The 17,143-nt window shown below is 45.0% G+C and overlaps 1 protein-coding gene across 13 annotated transcripts in view; it reads left to right on the top strand.

The window, feature by feature from the left end:
* Foxp1 (forkhead box P1) overlaps positions 1-17,143 on the top strand; it is a 597,405-nt gene that overhangs the window by 39,572 nt on the left and 540,690 nt on the right. Inside the window, exon 1 of one of the 13 annotated variants that reach the window (XM_017321302.1) lies at positions 13,745-13,889. The exons of the other annotated variants lie outside the window; for them this stretch is intronic. The gene's annotated coding sequence lies outside the window, so the exon portion shown is untranslated. Of the gene's footprint in view, positions 1-13,744; positions 13,890-17,143 lie in introns of those variants that run through there. 13 annotated transcript variants of the gene reach the window in all.

Raw genomic sequence — 17,143 nt, 5'->3', positions numbered from 1 at the left:
CCTACATGGGGAAAAACACTGTCTCAGGCCCCATGGTTGGTATGGGGTTTGGTAGCAAAAATTTTTAAATCTTTTTGGTTATGCGCTTCATACTCTTTTGGTTTAAGGATGTTGAATGTTTGCTACATTTTAAGTGTATTTGTGGTGTGCCTATATATTCAATGTGTACTTATATCTGTATTTATACAAAGAGTAGGATGTGCTCTTGGAAGCAGGTTGGCCGGTCCTTGGTCATGTTGGCCTGTGAAAACCTCTAGCTCTCTGCTGTCCATATTTCGATGATGACTGGAGCGGCTCCTCAGTCCAGGCAGTGTCCAGGGGATCCTAGCAGGAATTTTGCTTCCTACAGGGACCTGAGTAGCCAGCTCAGCAGCAAGGACTTCTACCATGGAGTCTCCGTTGTGTGCTCTGTTGATCCTGTGACTTGACTGGGCTCTGGCTCGCTGCTGCCACTGTCTACCACGTGGCTCATGGACCGGAATGACAGGCCTGGGAAAAGACCACAATCCAAAATTCCTCCTATGCATCCTTCTGGCTATGGATTGTTCTGACAGCATTGTAAGTCGGCAGAGGCTGAGCATTTGGAAGGGGGCCACAACCCTGTGAACTTGCCTGGGTACTGTCACAAGGACCCAATGAGAAGATGTTCATGAAACGCTTGTGTTGACTACCACTGTCTCTGATGACAGAAGACTGTCATTTGGTCATTTGGTTTTAACCCCTACAGTGTAGCCCCTTCTACAGCAGCCCAACTGTGAGTCTACTGCTCTGATGCCGTTGTTGAGACTGTATGGCTTTGTCTGTTTGCCCATTTGTTGGTTCTTGTCTCATGACCTTTTCTTAAGCTTCTTATTTGTCCTTCAACAGACTTTTTTTTTTACTTGATAATATTTTCCTTATTATTAATAATCAACAATCCACAGCGTGAGGAACAACCTGCCTTGAAAGCAATCAAAGTTTGAAAATGTATTTGTTACCTGATGTAGGAAATACAGAGTGAAATATTATCTGTTAATGTTGAGGAATATTCATTCAGTGTTTCTTTGGTGCCTTCTGTGGGCATGTGGGTATAGGTGGGCATGTGGGTATAGGTGAGGAGAACAGACACGGCCTCACCCCCATAGGAATGTTAGTGTCTGGGAGGCCTCCTCTGAGATTCTCCCCCTGGGAGGTCTACTCTGAGAGTCTTCCTGTGAATCCAGCTTTGCGTTGGTTTCTCTTAGGCTTCTGTCATTGCTTCCTGTGCATCCACTCGCTGTGTTTCTTGTAATTCCAGACTAGAATTTACACTAATGACAGGGACTTCCAGCAGTGAGCATTTACAGTACTGTCAGAAAAGCTTGGGAAACTAAAACCCTGGGGGCTGGTGCGATTCGCAGTGGGTAAAGGCATCTGCTGCCAAAACCAGTGGCCTGAAATTGATTCCTTGGAACCCAGATGGTGGAAGGAGAGAGTCACCTCCCACGCATTGTCCTCTGACCTCCACGTTCAGGGCAGTGCCTGTCTAAACCCCAGATGTTGGCAAGGTGATCCTGAAAGCCATATGGAAATACAGAGAACACGGGATAGGCAAAACAATTTTTTTTTTTTTTAAAGAACAAAGTTGGGAGGTTTAAGCTTCTTGATTAGAAAGCTTACTATAAGGAGAACAGGGCACTGCTAGCCAGGTGTGGCTCACACCTGTAACCCCTGGAACTTTGAAGTAAGAGCTGGAGCGGCAGGAGTTCAAGGTCACCCTCTGTCTCTCTTATGTGGTCTGGAGCAGCCTGGGATTACGGGAGACCCTGCTTTTTACATTTAAATGTAAAAAATTGAAAAGTGGTACTAAAATAAGGACGGCAGTACAGATTAATAGGGCAGGCAGGACTAGGAATCCAGAGACAAACCCTTGTGTTTATGGTTGATGGATAGTCAGAAGCTGATCACAAACAAAACAAACTCAACAGGCTGCTCAGTCAGGAAAACATGAAGGGCAGCCACCCAGCTCATAGCATCCACAGCCAAGGTTGCGATGGGAAGGTGAAGTGTTCAAAGATTGGAGAAGGAACTGAGGAGTGAGTCTTTATGACACTTTCAAAAGTAAAAAGATAGCTAAGGAGTGAGCTAACATACTTGCACGTCATATGTCTCATAAGGGTCTAGCACCCAACATATATAAAGAACATTTATCATTAATAAAATGATAACTCAGACAACAAGAGAAAGCTTTCCTGAAGACTACACAGGGGGAGAGAGTACCATGATGAGACTCGGGTTATTAGTCATTAGGAAACTGTCAAATCCATAGGGAAGTGCAGCTTACATAGACTGGTACTGGCTATTTTCAAAAAATTTAAACTTTCTCGTGGATTATAAAGTTTATGTTGCTACTTCAAGAGACTGTTGAGATGCTCTCTTGAAGGTTAAAAAAAAAAAAACTTACCGTGTGAGTAGTTTAGTTCCTTAGCATGTACCCAAGGAGGATAAGATCATCTGTCCCCACAAAAATCTGATCACAAAAACATTCATAGAATTATTCATAATAGGCAGAAGAGACAGTCCAAGTACCCACGAACAATGAGCAAATAGTGTGGTTTATGCATACAGTGGAATATTATTCAGCCATGAAAAGGAATGGACTACTGATTACACAACAAAGCCAGATGTTTAAAGATAACGTTATCCCACTGACACGTAAAGATCATTCTTGGCGTATATAGTGACCAAGAAATGGATCTGTATTTGTGGGGAGCTGGGCAGAGAAGGATCAGAGTGCTTGCCGATCGGTACAGGGTTTCTTTCTGGGAAAGTAAAGATGCTCCTTGCTTAATAGTGGTGATGGTTTCATAAGTCTTGAATATGCTGTGGAGACCCGTTGTATTGCTTAGCTGGTAGGATTTTAAGTTGAGAGTTAAGTCTCTGGAAGAAGAATTCAGTATCTCTGAGTTTCTGTGGTAAAGTGAATGCAGTTGTTAGTATTTCCTGCAACCTCCCATAACCTCCCCCCCACAACACACACACACACACACACACACAAACACACACACACACACACACACACACACTGATGGGTAGGCTGTAAATACTGTGAACCTTTGCATTTTTCTGTCCATGTGGTAGGACCTGGGACTGAGTAGACCTGGTATTCGTGTGAACACCCTGAGATCGGTTGTCATATGTGTTCCTGAGCTACTATCGGTTGTCATATGTGTTCCTGAGCTACTATCGGTTGTCATATGTGTTCCTGAGCTACTAGTATTATTTCCTCTCCTCCCCCAGCCGCATTAGAGCGCAGCAGTCTTTCTTAGCTCCTAGGTTGAGCATCAACGTATGAGCTGAGTTTAGGTTAGTGTTTTTCCTCGTGGTTCTGAATTTAAACTTTAGGAACATTTTGACAGTCTCTGGGGGCGGAGGTATCTCTGGAGGCCTATGCAAGTCACCCCTATAGTTACTGAGGGGGGCAGCCTTCATCCTGATGGGTTTTAGAATGTGACACATGTCACTTTCTTTGGCCTAGGCTCCGTACATCAAGCAGGCATCAGACACCCTTGTAGCTGTGCCTCCCAGGCTTGGCCTCTGTCCCCACTGCGTAGGATGCTGGTCTTTCTGAACAGTCACTTTTATTTTCTTTCCCCACTTCTATTTCCACAATGCTAAGCCAATGCTAGGCCACTGAGCCTGGGGAAATTTAGGCCCACCACCTTGCCTCCCTCTGACTCTCCCAGTGACTCACTCCTGCTGGGAAGGCGATGTCTCAGCCACCTCTTGACCTGAGATCCCTTTGGAATGGAGGCCGCCTTGCTGGCTGCTGTGTTCTCCGGGTGTCATCTGTCTTCCGTGGCTGTTCACCACTGGAAACCCTCTGCAGAGATTTTTTTTTTTCCCTTTGGTTAGAGTGTCTTTGTTTCATTTAGTGCCCAGAACTTGGGTAGGAACTTGAGGGGAGTTAAAAGCCATGGCGTTTTCCTCTTAGTGCCTTGTGTAGCCACAGCATTGTGTCTGCCTGTCCTGGCTCTATCTCCTGTCTGTGGATGTGTATCACAGCTTCCCTCCATGGCACAGATGCACGAGAGGCAGGGTCAGCTGGGTTGGTAAGTCAGTCTTCTGTCTCTGCATGCCTGTCATTGTTATTGTTGGGCACAGGTGCTGTTACTTGGGGATCTGGGACATAGCATGCAGCGTGTCTCCCCCACGCCACGTCGTGGGTGTACTGTTCTTATGAAAGGTTCTCTCAAAGTCACGCATGTGTTAAGTGAGTCTTTTTCATGGAGTGGTAGCATTTCTTTTTCTTTTGGGGGTGGCGGGTTGAGACAGGATTTCTCTGTATAGCCCTGGCTGTCCTGGAACTCATTCTGTAAACCAGGCTGGCTTCGAACTCAGAAATTTGCCTGCCTCTGCCTCCTGAGTGCTGGGATTAAAGGCATGTGCCACAACACCTGGCTAGTGGTAACGTTTCTTAAACACTCCTGCCATCTTTACGCTTAGGATTGTCCTCTGTAAAGTGGTATGTTGTGTGTTCTTCCAAGACAGAGCAACACTACCCACCCCCATGATGCCCCAAAGGAAATAATTAAGAAGTGCTTAAATGATGAATGTGTTTGCTTAAGACTCACAGTGTGATTGAGAAGAGTCCCTGTGACTTTAGAAGTGTTAGCTGTGAATCCTTTACATGTTTGTGGTCCTGAAATGTGGCATCTATCCAAAAAAAAGCCCCCATCAGTGGCTCCCTAGAGTCTGTGGATTTCAAGGACAAGGCACCAATCTATCTTTGAAGAGAGGATCATAGGTGTATCTATCTGAAGTTCCTTGGTTATAAGTGAATTAGTCTAAGTCCAGCAATTCAGATTTTTGGGGCCTGGAATATTGAAAAACTAGTGTGTGGTGACATTATTTGATTATAAGTAGTTCTATTGGGAGTCTGTGGAACTGGAGTCAGTCAGAAGGAGAAGTTCTCCCTTCTCTTCTAATATCTCTGCCTTGACTTTGTTCTTCTTTCTTCTTGCTAACTTCCCAGACAGTAAGTTTGAAAATGGTCCCCTATGACAGTCCCCAAGGGTCACCTTTGGTTTCTGAGACTTTGAGGGTGGGGATACCATCTTGTGTTACTGGTTTTGGACCATGTTCTCAGTTGCAGCTTTGGCATGGTAGGTGCTAAGGGAGAAGCCCCACAGGGCAGGACAGGATGTAGGTGGCTGTTGAAAGGATGCTGAAGGAGGTGCTGTTATGTGGAGTGCCCAGGAATTCTCTTAAGTTCTCATGTGCCTTATGACTGTTCTCTGGTGGATCTGCAGTGTGCTCGCTAGGTTCACTGCCTCCCCTGCCTGTTAGGTGGTAGCATGCTGACCCTGGACCCAGGCTGTCCTCTCTAGTGAAATCCTTCTTACCTGGGGGTTATCTTCTGAAGTCAGCATGGCAGGTGAAAATTGTGTCAAGTTACACTTCTTTCTGACTGTCTCGGACATTACCAGTGAATGAGAAGAGGTGCTCAGTCCTTGGGCATGTGGGGACAGAGACCTAAGAAGGGAAGAGAAGGGAACAGCAGTTTTCCAGGTCTGCTTGTTCTGGGGCCTTTGATCATAGCTTCATTGTTAGATTGTGCTCTTCCCATGCACAAAGGCTACTGTTGAAGGAGTATTGTTGGTGTGATTGCACCAGCTAAGTTTGGTCCTGTGTGACATCACCAAGCCCTGCTGTCTGCTCATCACCATCACCCAGTTTATCCCCGAGGTATAAAGAAGGATCCGACTCCACTCAGGTCCAGTGCATGTCCTGGGCTAGCTCAGTGTGCATGACGGTATCTGAGAGATGCTCAGGCTGTTCTTGAAGGGCTGGAGAAGGAGGGAGAGGGCTGTGAAACAAATATGAAGATGGGCTGGAAATTTAAAAAGTGGCAGTTATGATTTGTTCCCAGCATCTGTACAATTGCTATTTGTTGATTGTTGTTGTTTTGTGCTTGTTTTAGAGCAGTGCTGGGATTGAACCCAAGGCCTCAGACCCTGCAGTTGGTAGGTGATGTCACCAAGAATGTTCTACCACTGAGTGACAACCCCAAGCCCTTGAGTAGATTGTAAAAAGGCAGGTTTATAGCCCCTCCCCACCTGCCCAGCCTGATTGTAGTAGTAGTGCCGAGAAATTGTGTGTGTGTGTGTGTGTGTGTGTATGTTATATGTGGAGACCAGAGCACACCCTATGTCCCGACCACCTTGTTTCCTGAGCTGTGGTCTCTCACTAGCCTGGAGCTCACCACGTAGGCTCTATTGAGTGGCCGTGAGCCCAGGGAGCTGCCTGGGGATGACATCTCTGCTTTGCCCTGTCAGCTTTTCCTTTCCTTTCCTTTCTTTTGTTCTTTTGTTTTTTGTTTTTTAAATTTGAGTTTCGTGATGGGATTCGATTCCTTATCCTTACAGAGGGAGTACTTTTCAGATTGAGCTATCTCCCCAGCCTGAGTACTTATTTATTTATTTATTTTTTAAAAACAACAAAACCTTGAAATAAATGTTTAACTGATACATAAAAGCATAAATGGGCCATACTTATATGTAATGCAGTAAGTGATGTTTTGACACATGTATGCATTGTGTAATATTTAAATCTGGAGCCCCTCTCCTCAAACAGTCAACAGCTGTTTGTGGGAGGAACTTTGTAACTCCTGTTTTGTAGCTTAGAAATGTGTAGTGCATCCTGGTGTACGTGTGTGTTGCCTGATGGTGCAGTTGCACCCCAGAGCTTGCTCCTCGCCAGCTATTCCGGGTCTATGGATTTCCTTTCCTACTCTGAGCCAGAGGTGTGTGTGTGTTAACTTCACAAATGTGATCCGGTCCGTCCACATTAAGTTTTGAGGATCACTGATTTCTAGGGGAAGCTACTGCTTCTATGTAATGGTAAAAAAAAAAGTTTTAAAGCCAAGATTGATGACCTAAGTCTGTAATCCTAGCACTCAGGAGACTGAGGCAGGTGGCTCACTGTATGTTCGAGTGTTTCTAGGCCAGCTGGGGCTAAAAAGTGAGACCCTGCATAAAAATCTAAATCCCCAAAGAGGAATGGGGGTGAGATGACTCATGTAACACAGTAAAGTTACTATGGCAAGCCTAATGACCTGCGATTCGTTCCTGGGGCTCAAGTTGTATTAGGAGGCAATAGACTTCCACAAGTTGTCCTTTGACCTCTGTGTAGGTGCTGTGTGTGTGTGCACGTGCGCATGTGTGCGTGTGTGCCTGCCTGCCTCCTCAAGTAAATGAACAAACAAAACAAAAGAAAAACCTGAAGGCAAAAGAAATACTGGAAAGGGTAAAGCTCGCAGCCCCGGTGACCATTATATTCCTTTCTCTTTTGAATCTTTGATGACCGAATGGTGCCAAGGGCTAAGGGCTTTCCCATGCTCCTCATGGACTAAAGTCACCTGAATTCAGTTTGGGGGAAGTAGGACAGAAGTGGTTTCTCTCACTTCTTTTTGAGATTCTATCATCTCTTCAGACTAGCCAGGCCTTCTACCTCGTATCTTGGAAATTTGTCTGGAAGATGCTTTGCATGTCATGTATTCTACATCAGAAGTCTTGACCCCTTAAACAACATCCAAAAGTTGATCCTGCAGGATTACAGAGAGGAATCCCACTTTATTCCATATGATACTTCATATGTCTTTAGCTGCCTCCAGTTGTTTAATAAATCTACTGGCATGGTGTTAACTTCTGGGACAGGGACATTCTGAAGTCCACGTCTTTGGTTAAAGGTGGCAGATCCCTTGAGTTGTCTAACTGTGACTCCTCACTTTTTCTCACAGATGAGGCGTGGTCCTTGATAGATTGTGCTCCCCCACCCTCCAAAAAATGTTTGCTTAAGAACGAGTCTTGAAGTGATTGCCAGATGCCAGCGGTGGGTTGCAGTGGCCAACTCGAATTCAATCCTCCCTAAGGCATATTTTGTTCTAGGTAGAGGAGAAGGGCGGGGCTGTGGGGAGCTGGGAGAAGCAGTTTCTCTCTGCTTTTGTTGCCAAAAGCAGCAGCAAAAAAGCCCCACCTTCTCTTCACATCCAAACACTGGGAGGCTGGAGTTGGGACGGCACTTTCCATAACACCTAGAGATTTAGTAAGGGAGTTATTTTTATAATTTTCTAACTTAATGAATCCCAGATCGAACCCAATTGCGTGTACGCACACATGCACTCATGGGTTTCTAGAGTCTAGAAGTTGATGTCATATCTTTCTCTGTAGTTTCCCCCCTTACTTTGTGAGAAAGGATCTCTTGATGAACCCAGAGCCTGCTGATTTGGCAGTGTTAACTGGCTAGCACGGTCCAGGGCCTGGCACCTCTCTCTGGCTCCCAGCAGCTGGGATTGCAGGCATGTGCTACCTACCATGATGGGCTTTTACAGGGATGGTGGGGATTTGAACTCAGATCCTCATGCTTGTGTGACAGATACTTTACTGACTGAGCTTCCTCTTCAGCCCCTACCATATTAATTTTGGATTTGTCTTGTCAATCATCTTGAGTGATAACCAACCATGATAGAGTGAGGAAAGCTAAGCGTGTGGGAATGGGGTCTGTGTGTTTATCATCTACCGCTTGAGTGTAAGGGAGAACAGGGGTGCCTAACCTCTGCACCATCCTGGAGATGTCCAAAAATTCATAGAAACAACAAACAAGAAGCAAACAACAAAGACACCAAACATAAAGCAATAGCAGCAGCATGAAAGGGAAGGGAGAATGGAACACAGGAAATCACGCAGATTACAGTTGTTCTGTTGTTGTTGGGTTTTTGTTTTTAAATAGCATTCTAAGATAATAGAATACATGAACCTTGAAGTTGGCCACTCATCTCACGTGTCTGCTTCCCGTTTACCTACAGACTAAGGTAGTGCCACATAAAATGCCAGGTCTAGAGGCCACAGAGATCGCAGGATTTCTCTGCCTACGTCTATAGACGTTTCCTATCAGGCACTTCCTATGCAGGTGCCAGCATCTTGGCCCATCCCAAACACTTGGCTTCCTGCTTGACCCTTCACCTAGTCAGAATTAGTTGACACTCTCGTAGGCTTTCCCGTCACTGTGGATGGAGTCAGGGATGGGTCCGCAGGAGGCCATGCTCCTCTGTGTCCTGACCCGAGAGCCCTCCACTTCTGTGCTAGCTGCCTTGCTTTCTCTTCTTTTGCTTTCCTTCAGCCTCTCTGCTTTTCTTTCTTCCTGATTCCTCCTCTCTCCCTTTTGCTTCCTTTCCCTTCTTCCTTTTTCCCCTTCTTCTTCCCTCACCCCTTCAGCATGTTTCTCCAGTTTCCCCCATATACTGTAACTCTTCTATCTTAATTCCCTAACGGTAGGCTGGAAGGTCTCTTACGACTCCTGGGGCCTTTTGTGAAACTGTGTTCTAGATTCTTCTCTGAGATCAGTGGTTGCTTTACTCTTAGCTAAAACCAAACAGGTACCTGAGTGCTTTCTTTCTTTTAATTTTTTTCAGAAATTATTTTATGTATGTAAGTACACGGTAGCTGGCTTCAGACACACCAGAAGAGAGCATTGGATCCCATACAGATGGTTGTGAGCCACCATGTGGTTGCTGAGAATTGAACTCAGGACCTCTGGAAGATCAGTTAGTGCCCTTAACTGCTGAACCATCTCTCCAGCCCCCTTCCTTTCAATTTTTTTAAAAAATTACATTTATTTCTTGTGGGTGTGGATGTGGGTGCATTGCTTGTGCACATGTAATGGTATGTAAAGGTCAGAGGACAACATGTGGGAGTGGCGAGTCATTCTCTGTTTCCATCGTGCGGACTCCATCATGAGGGGTTGAACTCGGGTCATCAGGCTGGCCTCCAGGCACCTTTCCCTGCCGAGCCACCTCTTCTTCATCTCCCAAGAGCTTCTTTCCAAGAGGAACTGACTGGCAGGTGACAGTGGCAAGCCCCTCTCAGGTGACCTGGGGAGGTGGTGTCCTTGCAGACTCTGTCTTATTAGGGCCTAGAAAGGAGGTCAAGCCTCCCTGTGGATGGCAGTCTCCTACTTTGGCTGAGTCTTAAGAAATTGTGTCTGTCCTAAGAGGTACATAGAGTGGCTGGCACAGACAATGGTCTCACTCATCTGCATTCTGTACCACCTACCCCTGCGCTCAGGTGTGAGCATGTGGAAGTCAGGGCCAAGTTTTGGTGGTGCTGATCAAATGATGCTCGACGGGGAGATTTTGACTGCAAATTGATAATCTCTTCTTTGCTGTGCTGGAGCCAGCTTGAGCATGGAATAGAAAAGTTAGATCTGGGCATGGTGGCACACGCCTTTAATCCCAGCACTCGGCAGGCAGAGGCAGGCAGATTTCTGAGTTCGAGGCAAGCCTCATCTACAAAGTGAGTTCCAGGACAGCCAGGACTATACAGAGAAACCCTGTCTCAAAAACAAAAAAAAAAAAAAAAAAAAAAAAAAAAAAAAGAAAAGAAAAGAAAAGAGAAAAGAAAGAAAAGTTAACACCCAGCTGTAGACTCAAACCTTAAGGCTGCTAGTTCAATACTTTGAGCCAGTTGTAAAACTGTCTATGCTTATAATGCCACCACCACTGGGGAGACTCCGTGGCCAGCTAGTCTAGCATTATTAGTGTGCTCCCTCTCTAAAAGGAGGTATGTGACCTGGGCTCTACATGCGTGTCTTCACTACACATGTATGTACACATATTTTTTAAAAACATATTTGCTAAGGACTAACCTAGATGAAAGAGCCTAGGCTATTGTATAAGGAGGGAGTTCCGGGCCTCAGTGGCCTCTCTGGATGTATACCTTCCAGGCATTTACGCTCTCGGAGCTTTCCAAGCCTGTCCTTTTGGGTATTGATGGATATTTCATCACGTTGGTATGATAGAGTACTTTCGTGGCCATTGGTGCTCAGCTCAACCTTCAGTTCCAGCCTCCTTCTGGGATCAGGGGGTGGAAGCTGCAAGTTCCTGCCTTTTCATTGGTCTCCTTGGCAGGTAGCCACTTCTCCAGAGGTTGTTGTTAGAGTCTTCTGTCTGTTAGCATGTGAAGCCAAGCGACTTTGGAGAATATACCAGAAACAGAATAAACACCAAGTTCTCAGCATGTCACCGGCAGGCATCGTAACGCTGTTTTCCAGAAGTAGGTCAAAGAACAGGGATCAGACAACACCCATCGTTACTCAGGTTGAATGTCTCATGTCCAAGTGCTTGGGATCAAAATGTTTGAACTATTTTGGGGGGACTATTTGTGTAAACTTACTGGTTAGACATATTTATTCCAAAAAAATCTAAAATCTAAAAATTTTTGAATGTTTGTATGATTCTCAAAGTGATTAAAATTTCAGAATTTTTGGATTAGAGGTACTCAGCCTATATATTCATCGTGTGTGTGTGTGTGTGTGTGTGTGTGTGTGTGTGTGTGTGTGTGCGTACGTACATGCTGGCATGTCAGTTTGTGGGCATAAGGGATGGCATGTAGATGCAGAGGTGTGCATGTGTATGCAAGCCATAGATAACCCTTGGGTGTTGGTATTTGGACACCATCTACCTTGAGGTTTTTTTGAGAAGTGTTTCTCATTGACCTGGAACCCACTGAATAAGGAGTGTAGGCTGGCTGGACAGCTAACCCCAGGGATGTGGTTACAAGTACATGCTACTGTGTGCCACCATACCCAGGTTTTCTGTGTGGGTTGTTGGGATCAGACTCAGGTCTTCATGCTTGCGTAGTGAATATTTTACTGATTGGGTTGTCTTCCTAGCCTTCACTATGGTTTTCTTTTGGACTTTGGTTTAACTTAGACATAAATGTGAGTTGAATGGTTTGGGCTGAGGTGCACTCACGATGACATGGACTAACGCTCAGAACAGTGAAGGTTTAAAGCCGTAGCTTTGATTCACCGACTGAAAACTTTTGGGAAGTCATGTCAGTACACTACCCACGCGGTTAGGTGGATGAGAGGAATGTGGCTGTTCACAGTCTGATGTCAATGTCAGGAGGTTTGACTTGCCCTTGTCTTTTTATCCAGCACAGAAAAATCTCCTGTATTGAAATCCAGACTGTGTGTCTTACAGACATCGTACACCAGTTGGGGCAAAGTTTTGCCTTATATGGCATTATCTTTCAAAACCAGAAATGCCTCTTAGCTCAGCATTGCTGCTTCTAGTCACACATTTCACAATCACTATTTGTTGAAGATGCTTAAGCCTCAAAGACTCTGCGAGGAAACAGCCAGCGGAGGATGCTGCCTTTGCCTTCTGCCTGCCTCCGGTGGCCCTTCCTTCCAGTCAAAGTGACTTTTTAGGCTCTCTGCAGCCTCCTCTTCCTTTGGGTGGGTATCTTAAGAATCACACAGTTCCTAAGCTTGCTTATCCCTTTCTTCTTTTCATGAAGTCCAACTCCTTCATTAATTTCTTTTTGCCCAACTAAAGTGTGGTTTTATTTTTTTTTTCAAATTGCCATCCCTCCCCCCATAAATCAGGGTAAATGAGTCTGAATCACGAACTTCAAATTAGTCTGTGACCTGCATGTTCCCTGGCAGGGCTGGAGTAGAATGCCTGCACCCCACATATTTTGATACCGAGAGTAATTGTGGAGGACAGCCGAAGGTCAAACATTATTTATTATTTCTCTGAGTTGGCTTGATGGCAATCACAGCTCTGTAGAAGTCAATCAAATCTCTTGATAATTCTGTTTAGGCAGTATATAATTAGGCATTTAAAATTAGTGAAGTGTCTGTTTTGCTATGCAGTACACATTCTCTATGGGAAGCGTGTTTACCAGATGACTTTGGGGCCATCTTTTAACTTCAAGTTGTCCCCCATCCCCCACCTCACCCCACCTCCTTCTTTTCCTAAGCTGAGAGTTTGAAAGTTAGGAAATTATTTCTCCTTGGCTTACCTGTTTGTGAGGGATTTATGGGAGTTGTGTTTATTTAGCGCCGTGGAGTGCCGGGAGGTGGAAGCACAGACATGCTTTCAGAAAGGAACACAAAGGAAGGTACAGGATTGCATGCGTGGTCAGATGAATGGGCAAGGCGCACATCTGTGTGGGACATAAAGGGGTCCCTTGCATCTTTATGCCTTGAACACATCAAAGGTTTTTTTTTTTTCCTTCCAGGGGCCCTGGTTGTATTATTGCAGTCTTTTCTGTAAATTAAAACGGGATAGGGAGAAAACCGTGAAGCCGTTTGGGTGACTGTCATGTAGAAGGGAACTTTTCACTGAAATCAGACTCTCTAGGTTTCACAGAGGAAAACGGCTGAAAGTTGGGGGTTTTCTTGGGATTCCATTTTCAATTATTCGTCAAAGAAGTGCCAGTAAACATGTTATTTTTCTTTTCTTCTTATTGCATTGCGCACATTTCTTCCCCAAGGCAGTGGGATCTTACGTGTACTCAGACCGCCGAGGCAGTGCTGCGTGTCTGTCCCCTTAGCGCAGAAGAGGTGTGCAGTGGTTGTACTTCTCTTCCCATTTTGCCACTTTTCATCTGCCATAAATGACAAATGCACGGGGTTGGATTTACCTGAGTCTGCATGAACCTTGACCCCTTTCCCTTCGTTTTTAACAAGAGCGTGAACTTTAGCTTATGGAACTACACTTCTTGGTGAGAGCTCCTGCAGTCCTGTACCTGGGCTGTGAACAGTAATGCCTTGATTGGTTAAGGGCTTGATTGAGCCTCACAGGTAGGGAACAGATCTTTGTTACAGACCTCTTTCCAGTCTGCTGGGTGGGAGGGAGCTGCTGGAAGGCAGGGCTGTGCCTTTTTTTTTTTTTTTTTTTTTTTAAAACAGTTGATCTTGCTTATGAGGGTTGGGACATCCATTAGCTGTCTCAAAGTTAATAACCATTGCTGTTCCCGTCCTGGCATTGCCTGCTAGTCATAAATCACCCGTTGTTCCTTCCCTGACCTCTCCGGTGTGAAGTTGTGATGGCTGCGTGCACAAGCGTGCTCGGATGACGGGTGAGTAGAGGCTTGCTTCACTTGTCACTACTTAGAAACCTGGGACATCACAGAGGAAGGAGAGCATGGCTTTTATACAGGGCTGTTTCCTCTTCCTAGTTCATACAAATGTGTGGTGGCATGGCCCAGACCTAGAAGACAACTCAGTGCAAGTCTCCATAGCCAGTTCCAACAAAGTTACTAAGTGGTGGTTATAGTACAGGACCTAGGATGATTTATTTGCCTCTTAGCACCCCATATTTCTGCTTTGAATCGGATTGTTTTACAATATTAACCCCCACTGACGCATTGTTTAGTCTGTACAGGTTTCTTTAAGATATATACTTTATATTGAGATGGCTACTAATTACAAGAGCTAATTTCTACGTCTCCTGTTGGAGTTTTCACATTTCCTCTGGTAGAGAGTTGCCTTGTGTCACATGAAGGATGGATTCTGAAGTCCTTAGTTATATGTATGTGGCACTGGAATTTGTAGTGACCTGGAGGAAAAGGGCCACACCGGCCCTGGAGAGTACTATGTATTATGAGCGCTGTAAGCTTGTGCATCCTGTTGGCTTGAAGTAGACGCCACTACTATGGTTTTTCTTATTTTCTTTTTTTCTTAGATATTTACTTTATTTACATTTCAAATGTTGTCCCCTTTCATGGTTTCCCCTCTGAAACCCCCCTATCCCCTGCCCCCTCCCCCTGTTCACATATCCACCCATTCCCACCTCCTCCCCATGGCATTCCCCTACACTGGGGCATAGAACCTTCACAGGACCAAGGGCCTCTCCTTCCATTGATGACTGACTAGGACATCCTCTTCTACTTATGCAGCTGGAGCCAGGAGTCCCACCATGTGTACTCTTTGGTTGTTGATTTAGTCCCTGGTAGCTCTGGGGGTTCTGGTTAGTTCATATTGTTGTTCCTCCTATGGGGCTGCTAACCCCTTCAGCCCCTGGGTCCTTACTCTAGCTCCTTCATTGGGGACCCTGTGCTCAGTCCAGTGATAGGCTGCGAGGATCCACCTCTGTATTTGTCAGGCACTGGTGGATCCTCTCCGGTGACAGCTATAACAGGCTTCTGTCAGTAAGCACTTGTTGGCATCCACAAAAATTAATAATTTATTTGGTTTCTTGAATATATTCCTTACCCTGCAATCGAAAGAAACTTTTCATTTGATCCTTACTGTTAGAAAATGAATCACTGGCTAGTGTAGAAAGTGATGGCAAAAAACCACACACCAGTGTCTGGAACCATTGTGAAATGAGGAGGGACGGGCTTCCTCATTCCCCTGCCGTTAACCATGTGCCCTGGGGCTCCCAGAAGTGACTGGATATGAGAGTCCCTTGGGAATTTTACTACAGTGTCCATTCTGTGTGACAACAATCTAGTTGATTTCACAGGAAGGCTGGAAGCTATGCATTTTTAAAAGTTCTCCCAGTGATCAGCCAGCTGATAGACCCACTGCCTTTATTGGTTGTTATCTGGCATGAGTCTAGATAGAAGACTAGAGAATTTCTTAATGATAAGCTGCACTTGTTCTGTAGTGGCCCATGGCCTCTGTCCATCGCTGTGACCATAGAGGAACAGACATCCGTTTCAGCTTTGATGTTTCCTTTTATTCCCTAAAATGAATTTTTTTTTCTGCCCCAGTTTTGGTGAAATTATGTATCACTTGTGATAATTCATTTTAAAAATTCCTGAGCTGTGTGGCGCACTTTCATGAAAATTCATTTAGATAAAATTAGATATTATTGTTTAATGAGGTGGCATTTCAGTTCAGACCTTGCATCAGGCATATACCACGAGTTCTTTATGGAAGAGCTAGGTTCATTTGAGTAATAAAGGCTGAATCATGGGGGCTTTAATTCTTAATCGCTGTGAGGATTGTTATCCGTGGGATGTGAGCTGTCTTAGTGGCATTCAATCAAGTGTCCACTTAGCCATGACTGGAAGTAATTGCTCCCAAGTGGGCTGCCTGGTGACCTGTTAATACTTGTGTTGACCCTGTGACCTTGTCTGCCCCATTGTTTAGGATTTTATAGCAGGCAAGTCTGCATTTTTCTGGGGTCAAGTAGATATCTCGAGGTCAAACATTTTCTGATTACTACGGAGCGTCCACACTGTATGTACCCCAGAAGCCCCTGCGCCATGACTGTTAATCTTCTCTGCTTTGTAGTGGAACACGGGCAGTTTGAAAATTGTCTCTCCCCAGCCTGCATGTAAACAGTTTAATATTTTACGGAAAGAACTTCATCTTGTAAATTAGGTATGAATAATACATTTGTAATTACTTCTTGTGTCTTTAAACACTTGTGTCTTAATTGGCTTGCTTTTTTTTTCTTCCTTTTTAACATATTTGCATTTGCTGGCAAGTTGAAATTAACTACTGTGGAAACCCAGCTAAGTTAGTCCATGGGATGCTTTGACTTGGTTTGGGGGAGATGCTTTTGTTCCTGGTTTTAAGCACCTGTATCTGGCTGGGCAGTGAGCTGTGATACACCTTTCCAGAAAGATGTCTTCTGCCCATTCACTCACAAGTTGAGACTTTTCCTGGCTGAGGGTGTTTGTACCCTTTGTTTTTTGAGGCCACTGTATTATTTCATATTTCTTTCTTCTTGGTAGGTAATATAATAAATCTCTTTCTAGTTGTAACCTGGACACATTCCTCCGCGTCTATGATGAGTTAGGTAACCTGAGTCGATGACATATCTCTCAGCCTTATGAGTCATCTTGGCTCTTGGCAGCTGGGTCCGCCCCTGGATTCACAGGATGCTGCTGAAGGGATGGAGGAACTTGGAAGGTAAGCCCCGGCAGAGGCAGGGCACAGTTCTGCACATTAGCTTTCCATAACTGTGTCCCTGCTCATGTCTCTGCTTTGCCCTTGGGCCCTTCACGTAGTAGGTTTTCTGAAAATGCGTATGTGAAGAAGTTCAGCCGGAAAACCTGACAGCAAGAAGAGAGAGGCAGAGCCTTATGGATGAGGTATTTAGCCTGTCAGTTAAAGTGACCTGGATATCAGCCCAAAGTAAGATAATAATGTTTTATTTGCAGAGAGTTTCACTGTATGTTAGGCTGGCATCAGATTCACTGAGTCACTCAGACTGACTTCAGTTGTCTTCTTGTCTCCACCCCACTACTGACTCTTCTTTACTGCAGTAATCAAAGTAATATCTGGACTACTTTGTTAATCTGAAGTCAGGACACACACACACACACACACACACACACACACACACTTTCTCTTTCATTTTTTCTTTTTCTTTATT

The sequence above is a fragment of the Mus musculus genome, chromosome 6, assembly GCF_000001635.26.
Source record: "Mus musculus strain C57BL/6J chromosome 6, GRCm38.p6 C57BL/6J".
NCBI lineage: Eukaryota > Metazoa > Chordata > Mammalia > Rodentia > Muridae > Mus > Mus musculus.
Note: the sequence above shows the minus strand (reverse complement) of the source record. Positions and strands in the feature narration are given on the sequence as shown.